The sequence below is a fragment of the Trichosurus vulpecula genome, chromosome 1 (genome assembly GCF_011100635.1).
Source record: "Trichosurus vulpecula isolate mTriVul1 chromosome 1, mTriVul1.pri, whole genome shotgun sequence".
Lineage (NCBI taxonomy): Eukaryota > Metazoa > Chordata > Mammalia > Diprotodontia > Phalangeridae > Trichosurus > Trichosurus vulpecula.
In genome coordinates this window covers 429781153-429795381 of record NC_050573.1, presented here as the reverse complement: position 1 = coordinate 429795381, position 14229 = coordinate 429781153, and the positions used below count along the sequence as shown (strand labels likewise).

The following is a 14229-nucleotide window of genomic DNA, read 5'->3' as shown; positions in this document are numbered from 1 at the left end:
TGGGCCTCTGACTACAAATTATGCATATTAACATTAGCTCTTCAATGCCTTCCCTTCTCCCCCTTCTATTGATTTCAATTCCTCCTGCCTCCAATGATTATTAGACCGCAGGAGCCTGTTTTGCAGGGCTTAATAGTGTTTGGTAGCTTCTCTTAAGTGTTGTATCTGGCATGGTATATGGCCATTGCCTCAGCCCTAATCAGTCTTCCTGTGTATAATATGTGGGAGAAGATACTATGCAATTCCATCAAGAAATGCTTCATATGTTATCTACTGCAGCAATGATCTATCTGTTTTAACAGTCAATGTCTCCTTCTGGGGCTGAGTAAACAAGCAGTAGTGATTAGTATCAACTGTGAAGCTTTCTTAAAGGAATGGACCAATAATCCATAGGTTATCGACTACCTATAGACAATGGCCTCAGAAAAGAGGACTAAGAGATTTCTTCCTTTGTTGACTAATGGAGGCATAAGCTTCATCAAAAAATGATTAAGAGACGGGAATAACAAAGCCTAGTGAATTCATCTTCATTGATTTAGTGCCAACACTCTTGTTTTAGAGGAAATCTTTCATTTTAACCCAGAGCTGTTTTAGAGTTAACATATTCAGGCTTTTATCTTCTGATACTCGAAAAAAAAACAAAGAAAAAAGTTTCGAACATCTTTACTGCTTTAGACTAGGTCACTTAAAAATGTGATAAGAAATGTTGATTGATGTTCTTTTGCATAGGCTTCTCTGTCTAGCTGTATTTTCCAGAAAGCCTTGGAGACCTATAAGTGAGAGAAGACTCAGAAAAAAAATGACTTTTGGATATAGTTCCAGCCCCCAATAGCAGAGTAAATTGTGTAGATGAATATCTGTATTATTCCAAGCATTTGTGACCTTTCTTGAAAAAATTTTTCGAGGCAGTGTTTGTACATAAGATCACAAAAAACCATGCTAGCTCAAACCAATAGGCCATCCAACCACATATTCCTGCTATCATCCTAATGGATCTCATGGCAGAGTATGACTGCCTCCATGGCATCCATTTTAAATTACTGGATGATAGATTTACAGGGGGCTAATTTAAATCTTTCTTAGAACTTTTTATTAGAGCCCATTGCTGCATTGTAGTCAGGGGCCTGAGTGGTGGGAAGGTCCCTTCCTTTCCCCATTATCTTTGTAGTCATGAAGAAGAGAAGATTGCTCTGGATACATGGGAGTAGTGAAGAAATTTTTGCCCCCAAACAAGGAGGGCTGCTCCCTTAACCTTTTGTTCAAGGAATTAGTAGGAAAGAAAAATTTATTTCAGTAACTGAGGAGTATTTTTTTGTACTTCCTGTGTTAACATCCAGGGAAGAATGTTTCCTATCACAGGACTGAGAAGTCATGAACATCGGATGCAGAAAAATGTGATGACTTGCATAGAGTTGGTCCAAGAGCAGCCACATGGAGAAAGAAGCATTGCAGACTGCACGAATGGGCTTGAGCAGAGGAAACCAGTGATCTCAAGTTCAGATTCAGGCCTTCCCAGAAGAATGTTCAACCTGAGGCCCTCTATCAGTATATTCTAGTTACATGAAGACTCTATGCCTGTGATTTTACTATCAGAGCCACTAGTTAGAAGAAGCTATTTTTCAAACTAATCTGCTTGGAGGGGGAGGCAGATGGCAGGTGTCAGGTGAGAGACAGAATGAAGAATCAAAGAATACATTATACTCTTTCAAGAATATGGCTGATAATAGTTTTAATACTTTAATATTGATTTCTTTACTATTAATGCTTATTGCATCACTACTGTTTTCTGCCACTGATTGTTAGCATGGTGAATACTGAAAGTATAGGCTTGGGTTAACTTCAGATATATTAAAGTTTTGACTGGACGGGACCATATGGGCCAAGACAATGAATTCCCATGAAAAGTCTTACAGAATGAATATAAGATCAAGCACTAGGACAGCGGGGTGGTGGGGCTAAAGGCTACAGTTTGTTCAGTCTGTTTTGAGGCTAATCAATCTTATACCTGTATTGTTACTTATAAATTAATACTTAAATATTTCACTGCCTTCACCTTTCAAGAGGTGCCCCCTAATTGCAATGTATTGGACTTTGACAAACAGGATCAGTCAGCATGTCTGTACTTTGATTACATTTCCTCTAGACTTTATCTTGGCAGGCCTCAAATAATAACTAATCGTTAGTATACCACTTTACATGTATAATCTCACTTGAGCCTCACAATAATCTCATGGGAGTATGACAAGTGCTATCTTCATTTATGAATTTAGTTTCGAGAGGTCAAGTGATTTACCCATGGTCACACAGTTCTTAAGGTGGAATTCAAAGCTAGGTCTTTCCGGACTCCAAGTTCATACTCTTTCCAGTAAACCCTAGCACTTCTTTGTCCAATATAATTAGTCACTTCCATCTCTGTATTTTTTCAGTAGCATGACAAATGTTAGACCGCTTTTAACTTTGAATCTATTTAGTTTTTTCACAATTAAATGTGTTTTCCTGTAAGCAGCATCTTGATTTTGCTTTTAAATACATTCTATGACTCTTTTCTATTTTGTTGGGAATTCAGATCATTTGTATTGATTTTTGAAATTGTTGGTTTGTCTTCATTAATTGTTCATTCATAGCAATTCTTACCTGTATTATTAATCTAGATTTGATAGAGATATTATAATCAGATGCATTTATCTATTAACCATGTGTTGTTGTTGTTCAGTCGTCTCAGTCATGTTCCACTCTTTGTGACCCTATTTGGAGTTTTCTTGGCAAAGACCCAGAATGATTTTGCTATTTCTTCTCCCTCATTTTACAGATACTTCATCTTTTTGCAGCAGCTAGTTGCGTACAGTAATTAAGGTCGGATTTTAGCACTTGAAGAGTTTGGCCTTGTTTCTTTGATTAAATTAGGAGTCTTGATGACTTCCTTATCTCAAGGGAAAGCCTAGTTTACATGGGGTGAGTCACATATTGTGAAGTCAGAAGCTTTAGGCCACATGACCTGAACAAGATATAAACCCAGAGTTGGCATTCTCCCTTGGGGCTCTAGTCACTGGAAGAGTGGTGTGTGACTCTGGGAAACCATTGTTAAGAGCTCCCAGCTTGTAAACCCAGATGCTGATGCTTTCCTGGTAACCGAATTGTGATTTGGTCTGTTTATAGTGTATGTTTGTAATTTGTTTGTATTTGCTGAAGTTCAGGTTGCTGGGTTTTTCCTCCTGAACCAAGTGAATGATATTTGTATGTTGGATTGAATAGATTATTAACCCCTTAATGTTACTTTCCTTAGTAAGCACAAGAACCTGTGCTGGCAGCGTTCTTGTTGTTGGACTTTCGGTCTTTCACCCACAACAGCTGCTAGCTGAATGTTGTAAAAGTTACCCCATAGCTATGTAGGTTACTTTAATTTTGACTTTTCTTTTGTAAAGCATAGAAAATTTACTTTGATATAATTCTGTCTTGCTCCCCTCTTCCTCCTCCTCCCTTTTTTTCTCTAAAATGTCCTTCTAGTGGTTTCGGTGGAGCCAAGATGGCGGCTGGTAAGCAGGGAATAGTGTGAGCTCTGTACCGAGACCCTCCAAAAACTTATAAAAATGGCTCTGACCAATTCTAGAATGGCAGAACCCACAAACAGCAGAGGGAAGCAGGGCTCCAGCCCAGGACAGCCTGGATGGTCTCTGGGTGAGGTCTATTCCTCATGGAGCTGGGAGCTGGGAGCTGGGAGCTGGGAACGGAGTGGAGCAGAGCCCAGCCTGAGCAGCGTGGGCCATCCAGACCAGAAGCCGGGCGGAGGGGGCCCTAGCGCCCTGATTCAGTGAGCTGCAGCAGTTACGAGACTTCTCAACCACAAACACCAAAGACTGCGGAGAAGGTTAGTGGGAAAAGCTGCGGGAGTGGAAGGAGTTCGCGGTTCGGCTTCCAGCCCCGGGGGCAGCGGAGGTGGGGCAGCTACAGCTGTTGTTACTTCCGGCTCCAGGCCCACCTGGTGGGAGGAATTAAGTGGCGGATCAGAGCAGGGGTGCACAGCCTGCCGAAGATCTAGCCCAGTTCGGGTTGGGGGTTCTTGGGGAAGGAGCAGTGCTGGTGTGGCAGAGCTGGCACCTCCCCCCCAAACGTGGAACATAGAACTCTGTAATCTACAAGCAGTCATACCCCACTGAAAAACTCAAGGGTCAAGTTAGTTGGCTGGGAATATGGCCAGGCAGCGAAAACGCACCCAGATTCAGTCTCAGACTTTGCATTCATTCTTTGTGACAAAGAAGACCAAAACATACAGACAGAAGAAATTAATAAAGTCAAAGAGCCTACAACAGAAACCTCCAAGAAAAACATGACTGGTCCCAGGCCATGGAAGAGCTCAAAAAGGATTTGGAAAAGCAAGTTAGAGAAGTAGAGGAAAAATTGGGAAGAGAAATGAGAAGGATGCGAGAAAACCATGAAAAACAAGTCAATGACTTGCTAAAGGAGACCCAAAAAAATACTGAAAAATACACTGAAGAAAACAACACCTTAAAAAACAGACTAACTCAAATGGCAAAAGAGCTCCAAAAAGCCAATGAGGAGAAGAATGCCTTGAAAGGCAGAATTAGCCAAATGGAAAAGGAGGTCCAAAAGACCACTGAAGAAAATACTACTTTAAAAATTAGATTGGAGCAAGTGGAAGCTAGTGACTTTATGAGAAATCAGGATATTATAAAACAGAACCAAAGGAATGAAAAAATGGAAGACAATGTGAAATATCTCCTTGGAAAAACCACTGACCTGGAAAATAGATCCAGGAGAGATAATTTAAAAATTATTGGACTACCTGAAAGCCATGATCAAAAAAAGAGCCTAGATACCATCTTTCAAGAAATTATCAAGGAGAACTGCCCTGATATTCTAGAGCCACAGGGCAAAATAGAAATTGAAAGAATCCATCGATCAGCCTCCTCAAATAGATCCCAAAAAGAAATCTCCTAGGAATATTGTTGCCAAATTCCAGAGCTCCCAGATCAAGGAGAAAATACTGCAAGCAGCCAGAAAGAAACAATTTGAGTATTGTGGAAACCCAATCAGAATAACCCAAGATCTGGCAGCTTCTACATTAAGAGATCGAAGGGCTTGGAATGCGATATTCCGGAGGTCAATGGAGCTAGGATTAAAACCTAGAATCACCTACCCAGCAAAACTGAGTATCATGTTCCAAGGCAAAATATGGATTTCAATAAAATAGAGGACTTTCAAGCTTTCTCAGTGAAAAGACCAGAACTGAATAGAAAATTTGACTTTCAAACACAAGAATCAAGAGAAGCATGAAAAGGTAATCAAGAAACGGAAATTGCAAGGGACTTACTAAAGTTGAACTGTTTTGTTTACATTCCTACATGGAAAGATGATGTGTATGATTCATGAGACCTCAGTATTAGGGTATGTGAAGGGAATATGCATATGTATATGTTTATGTATATATATAAGTGAATGTGTATGTATGTATGTATCTATGTGTATATATAGGGATGTGTATGTATGTATATATGTTGTGTTTTTATATATATTAATATACCTATGTATATATATATATATATGTAAAAGAGGAGAGAGCAGACACAGGGTGAGTTGAAGATGAAGGGAAGATATCTAAAAGAATAAAATGAAATTAAGGGATGAGAGAGCAACATACTGAGAGAGGGAGATAGGGAGAGATAGAATGGGGTGGATTATCTCGCATAAAGGTGGCAAGAGGAAGCAGTTCTGTGGAGGAGGGGAGAGGGCAGGTGAGGGGGGAATGATGAACCTTGCTCTCATCAGATTTGGCCTGAGGAGGGAATACCATACATACTCAGTTGGGTATCTTACCCCACAGGAAAGAAGAGGGAGGAAGATAAAAAAAAAAATAAAGGAGGGGGGATGATGGAGGGGAGGGCAGATGGGGGTGGAGGTAATCAAAACAAACACTTTGGAAAGGGGACAGGGTCAAGGGAGAAAATTCAATAAAGCGGGATGGGTTGGGAAGGAGCAAAATGTAGTTAGCCTTTCACAACATGAGTATTGTGGAAGGGTTATACATAATGATACATGCGTGGCCTAGGTTGAAGTGCTCAACTTCTTAGGGAGGGTGGGTGGGAAGGGAAGAGGGAAGAGAATTTGGAACTCAAAGTTTTAAAAACAGATGTTCAAAAACAAAAAAAAAGTTTTTGCATGCAACTAAAAAATAAGATACACAGGCAATGGGGCGTAGAAATTTATCTTGCCCTACAAGAAAGGAAGGGAAAAGGGGATGAGAGGGGAGGGGGGTGATAGAGGGGAGGGCTGACTGGGGAACAGGGCAACCAGAATATATGCCATCTTGGAGTGGGGGGGAGGGTAGAAATGGGGAGAAAATTTGTAATTCAAACTGTTGTGAAAATCAATGCTGAAAACCAATATGTTAAATAATAAATTTAAATTAAAAAATATAAATAAAATGTCCTTCTAAACCAATGATTTAGGCATCATAAAGTTCTGAAATGATTACTTTTTAAAGCAACTGTCTTACCTATATTGCTTTACTTCTCTTGTTAACTGGGGAGCACGCTGATTGTTTAAAAATGTCCTTGAAGAGACATGACTCTAAATTTGGAAAGTATGTTTGCTTCTCAAATATCCCATCTCTCCCTTTATTGATTATATCTATGTGTCTTAAATTTTGTTAATGTGTTTCTAATTTTTGTGATTCTCTGTTGTCCTCCTTTAAAAATCTACTATAATTCTAATTATTTTTCATTAAAAAAGTGATTTCTTCACTTCTACTGGAAGTGTGTAGTATGTTGTCATTATCTTAGTCTTACAGCTTAACTATGATATGTCTATATGTCTTGGATACCAAACTTTTATTTGAGCGTATCTTTGAAACAAAGACTTTTCCCCAATCATTTCCATTCTTATGCTAGAGACATTAATTTTGTTTGTGCAAAAAATTAGCAATTTCATATTTTTTCTTTCATATTTTGTATCCAATCCAATCAAATGAATATTTATTAAGTGACTACTATGTTCCAAGCACTGTGCTAATGGGGGTAAAATTAATAAAAAGAAAGACAATCCATCAAGGATATTGGAAACAGTGACTCGAGATGGATGCAATGTATGTACAAGCAGAGTTACTCATTACAAAATACAGAGTACCCTAGTCACAGCAGTCCTGAACAGGGAGTGAGAAGAATTTTGTATTAAAAGAGGCAGCATGGGATAATGAAAAGAGAAAATTACTTGGTACCTATAGAATTGGATTCTAGTCCTGTTTCTCACACGTTAGTATTGATCACTGTCTGGTCCCTTAATTTCTCTGAACCTCAATGTTCTCATCTTTGAAATGGGATAATATTTCCATACCAATGTCACAGTGCTGTTGTCAAGAAAACACCTTGTAAATGTTAAAGTACCACATAACGTGAGTAATAATTGTTCTAGCTCAATCTCTTCAGTGTAGTATGACATATAGAAAAAGCACTAGACAAAGTCAGAAATCACATATAATATTTGAACATTGTGCATTACATTTTTCATGTCAAGCTTCATGTGTTGCAATGAAAGCTCAAGGGCTCTGGTGGACACTAATTCAAAGAATTATCAAACCTTACTCAGGTTGCACAAATGCCTTGCCTTGACTCCAGAAGATATGATGCCTCAGGTCCTTTCTAGCTCTGTGAAGGAAGTACCAATGGATTTTTTTCAAATAGAGGAAAATTAAAATGAGATATTCTCTTCTAAGAGTACCCCCTGTTGTTCAAAGGGTAAATTATATGTTTATAAGAGTGAAACTTTGCACCTGTGGTATATACATAGAGTGTTACCAGCACTGCGAAATTTGTTATTTGTTTCTGATGGTTATGTTTTATGCTGTTTTGCTTCTTTTTTTTCACCTTATTGAACATGTACTTTTTCTGCCTGGAATTCCTTGCTAAGAATTATAATAATCCAAGTCTTTGGGCAAGCTCAACATTAATCTTGGAGATGCTGAGCTAATCACATAGTTTGCACTTAGTATGAATCACAAATTCAAGACCCCAGTTTGTTTTACCCTGTTTGGTAAATATTCATGTGCCTCACCAAGTATTCACCCTTGTGATGGCAGTTTCCCTGCATGCAAAGTGGATAGAAACAAATTTGGCTTCCAGCTTGGATTTATTTTAGGCCCAGCAGTCAGAGACTCCTGAGGTGACTGTTTCCATAATACCCAGAGGAGCTGGTGTTGCCAATCTCCTCAGTTTCTAGGGAACATCCTTCTTTGCTGGGTGAAGGAAAATAATTTTCAGATTCCCAAAGGCAACCCTGCTGCTATAAAAGATATTTCCTGGGTTTCAGTTGTTAGGTCATCTTGTTTTTCCTTTCCCTCCTTCCTATGAGCCATTTTCCCATTTTCTTCCTTAATGAAAGTAAGGAATGGTGTTAACCCTGTGCTGCCTCCTGTGATCGACTAAAAAAGATTAATTTTTCAGATTTATCATTTCCTCGCTTTTCCTAATACTACTACAAAATCCAAATTTCTTGACAGGAAGAGCCCCTCATAGTCATTTTTTCTTCCCCTTGTTTGCTAAACTGTGCAAAATTGGTGGCTTGCTGATTCAGCTTTTAAAGATGCCAACATCTTGGCAAAGATTGGAAAACAGAAGGACTATCCATCAACTGGAGAATGGCTGAACAAGTTGTATTATATGATTTTGGATTGTTGTGCTATAAGAAATGATGAGTAGGATGGTTTTCGGAAAAACCTGGGAAGTTTACATGAATTTATCCAAAGCAAAGTGAGCAGAACCGGAGAACACTGTAAACAGTTAAAGCAATATTGTAATTAAAGACTTAGCTACTCTAATGAAGTAAATGGTCAAAGACCCTTCCAAAGCACCCATGATGAAAAATGTTATCTATCCAGAGAGAGAACTGATGGACTCTTGAGGGTCAATTGAAGCAGACTTTTTAAACTATTTTCTTTGTTTTTCTTTTCTGTCTGTGTTTTCTTTTGCAACACAACTAACATGGAAGATGTTTTTCGTGACTTCACATGTATACTTGATATCACATTGCTTGCCTTCTGAAGGGATGGAGGGGCAAGAGGGGAGAGATTTGGAACTCAAAATTAAAAAAAGAACATTAAAAAATTTTAAATGCAATTGTGAAATATTAAAAAATAAATAAAATATTGAATTCAAGAAAAAAAATGTCATAATCTTTCTTGAGAATCTTCTGTAGTGTCTCTCAGTTCCAATGAAGTCACTGCTTATAGTTAACTTAATCATACCCTCATTTTTTTCTAGTTCAGAGCAAAGCATATAACAGATACTTAGTATTGCTGAATTTAATCAGTTCTGTGTCAAGAAGAAAGGAACAGTTGGTCACCACTATCCTACTTGTCATAGCCTAGCATTCATACACTTGGAAACCTCCAAAATAATCATTTTCCTTGAATTTCTGAGGGGTCTGTGTTAAGGGTACCTTGCATAGTGTGGTTTGAGAGTTGACAATTGAAATTTTTCTTGGCTGTGTGGCATTGGACATTCATCTCTCTGAACCTCAGTTTCTTTATCTATAAAATGAAATGGTTGGTGTAGAGGGTCACTAAGGTCCCTTCCATCTATACCATCTGGTGATTCTAGAATTCACAGATGATAAACCTTTTCAACAGGTTCTGAACATCTCCAAGCTAGATGTGGACTCTGACGGCCAGCATCATCCCACCTGGAGATAAAAGCTAGAACCGTGCTCTTCTACAACCCTTTGGCCCACTATCCCCTCCCCAAAAGGCCCTGGTCAGGGACATGGCTGCTTCCACTGCTTTTATGACCAAGCAGTCACCAAATATAATCTTCTAGTAAAACAGTAGTCCACTGGACTTTATCATTTGCTTTGTTGCTACATCTTAAGAAACACTGGACTTTTCCATCCACCCTTCAACTGAACCCTATGTGTTCTGTCCCCTAATTAAAGTGTGAGCTCTTTGGCAATAGTGACTGTTTTGCCTTTAAATTGTATCACAAGTGCTTAGTTCAGTGCTTGAAGTGCTTGAATATGCTGTTCCATTTTTCAGAATATAGTAATTCTATTTCATCTAACTGTTCTTTGTAGGCAGGCCTAATCTTCCTATTTCTTAATGTTTCTCACTTTCTCCACTGGACTCAATCCTTGGTAAAGTAGACTAGATCTAACTAGCTCCTGTTTCCACAGATCTTTAGCTTTCTCTTCATAACATCCATGGCCTAAGTGAATAGAAGAGTACCAGGTTAGCTACAGTAAAGTGTAGCTTTTGAGTGAAGGCATCTTAGGGAAGAATACAGCTTAAAGCCATACCCCTTCTATTATGTAGCCCCAAAAAACCAACTAACACAAGCTATGAGACCTGGGGCACTCACATTGTGTTTTACAATAATATGGGCATTTCTCCCGTTTCACTCTGATCATACCTCATCTTTTCCTTTCCATTCAGTACAGTGTTCTCCAGGGGACATTAATTGTCTGTGCTGTTTTCCCTTCCCATTTACTCCTGGCTTTATGTTTGTCTTCTTCAATTGTTGGATGCTGAGGATAGGACTTGGTAAGAAGAAAGAGAGAGAGAGAGAAGAGAGAGAGAGAGAGGAGAGAGAGAGAGCGAAGAGAGAGAGAAACGAGAGAGAGAGAGAGATAGAGGATAAGAGATAGAGGGAAAGGGATGGGGAGGTGGGATGGGAGATAGAGGGAGAGCAAGAGCAGAGAGATCAAAGAAAGAGAACTTTTAGTCAATTTAATATTTTAGTTTATTTAACAGTTTAATAAATGTATTTAAACTATATTTCATTTTAATATATTTTGGCATGGATACTTTTTTTGCAAGTATATTGTAACATTCCTGACATTTTAGAAGTGCTTTAATGTTTATAAAGACTTTATGCACATTACTATCATTGAATCTCTTAACAGCCTTTGAGATAGTTACTGTACATAATTATCCACATTTTGCTAATGAGGAAACTGAGGCTGAGATGGATTAATAATATCCATTGTTAGTTAATATTAAGTATGAGCTCAAATGCCTCCTTCTACATGAAGCTTTTCCTGAGTCCTCCAACTTAGTGCCATCCTGCCAAAATTACATTGCATTTACTTGATATACAGTATGACATAATGGATAGATAGAAAGCTGGCCAACCACAGGAACCCCTAGGTCAAGGTGTGCCTCTCACATATTTTCTGTATGATCCTTGGTTAAGTCACTTAAGTTCTTGGGGCTTTAGGTAACTCTAATACTATAAGTTGGAGAGAAGGTACAGAGGTAGAGGATGCTTTGGTAGAGGATGTGTCCTCACCTGACAGTTTCCCTTTAATTAGTGACATACAGGTTCCATCCATATATACTCATTTATGAACATATCAAAATTCTTGATAGAATGTAAGCTCCTTAAGGTAGAGATTGTCTCATTTTGATTTTGTATTCTCATCACCTCATATTTCTTGTCACGTGGTATGCACTTATAAGCACTTGATCGATTGAAGAAAACAATATTTGAGACTTGGTCTTTCTGACTACAAGCTCAGAATTTTATTCACTATATTATGCTACCTGTTTATAAGGAAGATCAGTAACACTTTATTTATAATGAATGCGAGAAGAAAAAATCCAAAATTAACAAAATAATTGAAGCTTAATTAGAATTTGACCACCTGTTCCTTTCTATGTCATTTTGCTTGTATTGGTTGTATCTGCTTTCAAAATGTAAAATGTAATCACTTCCAGACTTCATCTTTAGCTTTGTGCATAAGCTGACTTATTTTTTTTTTCTGTCTACTAAAGCCAGCATTAGGCAATACAGTGAGTAGATGAAGGTTACCAATGACTCTCTATCCCTATTTCTGGCACGCCTTACCTCTAGGTCTGAGCCATCTTAGGACACTCCATTCAGGCCTGCCCTTTCTGGTCAGAATTCCATCCTTAGACATTTCCTGACCCTCCATTGTATCCTGTCATGAGGTGACAGAAGGTATTGTGAAAAATGAATCTGTTCTGATGGGTGAATGGTGCTAATAGGTTTATTATATAAAAAGGGAGAGAGAGAGAGAGAGAGAGAGAGAGAGAGAGAGAGGAGAGAGAGAGAGAGATGCATATTTCAAGAGGAATATAAGCATCTTGAGGGTAGTGACTGCTTCTGTTTTTTTTTTGTCTTTGTATTCCCAACACTTAGAGCAATGCCTTGCATTTATAAGCATTTAATAAATGTTTGTGAATTGAATTTTAACAAAAAGCTTCAGGGATAGGCATTATGGGAAGGCAATGCCTGTGCATACACCTTTGTCCTAGGAAGGATTTCTACTATTATGAACTCAGAATGCTAGTTGAAGTGTATAATAGTAGAAATCCTTCCTAGGAGAGATTGAGGAGTAAGGTAGCCTGTAAGATAATACCACGCTCTTTACCTGCAGTGCAACCTCATTTTATGAACTTTATATACTTGCAAGTTATAGTTAATTCAGTACTTAACAGAGATCAGGGTAATTGGCACCCCTTGCATCAATGTAGCTCGCAGCCCTTTGCAACTTATCAGACAGTCTTCAGGAGCAATAGGGGCCTCAAAATTTATCACCCTGTTGCCAAATTGGTGATAACTCACCAAACCTACATGGACTGGCCTTACCTTCAGTCAGTAGACATACAGGCCATCATAAGATCCATACTAAAAGCATTCCAGATTTTGCCAGGGCCTGCACTTCACTAATACAACCTTAAACAAATTTATGGTTATGAATGCAATTATTTATTTTTGCCACTGATAGAAATATTTGTGCACAGATGAAGGTGTCCTAAAGTACCACCCTCTGTAAAATGTTTGAAGCTGATTTCTCAGTGCTGCTATGTGCTCAGACTCATCCTCCTGCTGTGTTTAATGATGTTTATGTATGCATAGTTAACCTATAGTAATTTATTCTATATATAGAATGTTTCTAGGAAGTGGCAACTTTTTCTCACTTCCAGGTAATAGGTTTGTTTGTTTTTCATTTGTTGGGCTGTATCATGGATTTTTTCCCCTAATTTGCTCAGTATTTTGTTGCCTCAGATTTGTTAACAGCATCATAGTCTATTTAAGGCAACTGTATCTAGTCAGCACCTTGGACAGCAAAATTCAAGGACCCACCCCATCAGAACTGGTAGTTTTTGAGGAAAAGAGCTATTGCTTCTCCTGCTTCATTCTTTTCATTGGCAGGCCATAGGATTATCAGTTTAGAGCTATAAGGAATCTTAGATATAATCCAAGTCTCTCCTTTTGCAGATGAAGAAATTGGTCAAAAGAGAATGAAGTGACTTGCCCCAAGTCACTTAAGTTATAAGTAGCACAGCCAGTATTTGAAACTAGGTCTTCTGAATCCAAATTCATCCCCTACTACATTTCTAGCTATATTTGAGGAAATGTAATCTGTGAACTCTCTACCTTACTCTAGTCTGGTCTTCTCTACAAGGCCTAGGTAATCAAAGGTGTGCTATGCTATTTTATCAGTGTGATGGCATGTCCTGCATGATGAATATTTTATTTACTCTTTTTTAAATGTGAGAAAATGTAACTGAACATAATTCTAGGATCATAGAATTTATGGTCACAGGGAAATTAAATAATTTGTTCACAGTCACACAGTTAGTTATATAGCTGGGATTAGAACCCAGTCAAGGCTGAAGTATTATTAATATATGCATTGGGAGAATTCTTGATTCAGTGCCTTTTTATTGCTAATTATCCTTTATTGATGACCCTCAAATTCTTTTTTTTTGCACTGAATGTGGTGACTTTATCGATGGTACACAATAAGGACTCTAGGCTTCTCCCCCCTGCTACAGGGGTGCTTTGGGACAAAGGATTTGAATGGGATATGGGATCCCCAATATAGGAATGAAGGTCAGGAACATAGGCTCCTAGTGGTGGATCTCCTTTTTTGGCTGGGGATGAAGGTCCATGGCTTTCATTTTATTCCTTGGAGGCTGTGTAGACCATGAGGTCTACTACATGGTTGCTATAACCATACTCATTGTCATACCAGGAAATGAGCTTCACAAAATGGTCCTTGAGGGCAGTAGCGCACCAGCACACATCAAAGATAGAGGAGTGGGGTGTTGCTGTTAAAGTCACAGGATCAACCTGTTCCTCTGTGTAGACCAAGATGCCTGTCAAGGGTCTCCTCTGATGCTTGCTTCACCACTTTTTGTTATCATTATATTTGGCAGGTTTCTCCAGTGGCAGTCAGGTCAGATCCACAACAGAT

At 38.6% G+C, this 14229-nt stretch overlaps 1 pseudogene; it reads left to right on the top strand.

Annotated features, from left to right (window-relative positions):
* Nucleotides 1–3523: 3523 nt before the first annotated feature.
* The window catches only part of LOC118839478, a 31614-nt pseudogene continuing 20908 nt past the window's right edge, over nucleotides 3524–14229 (top strand).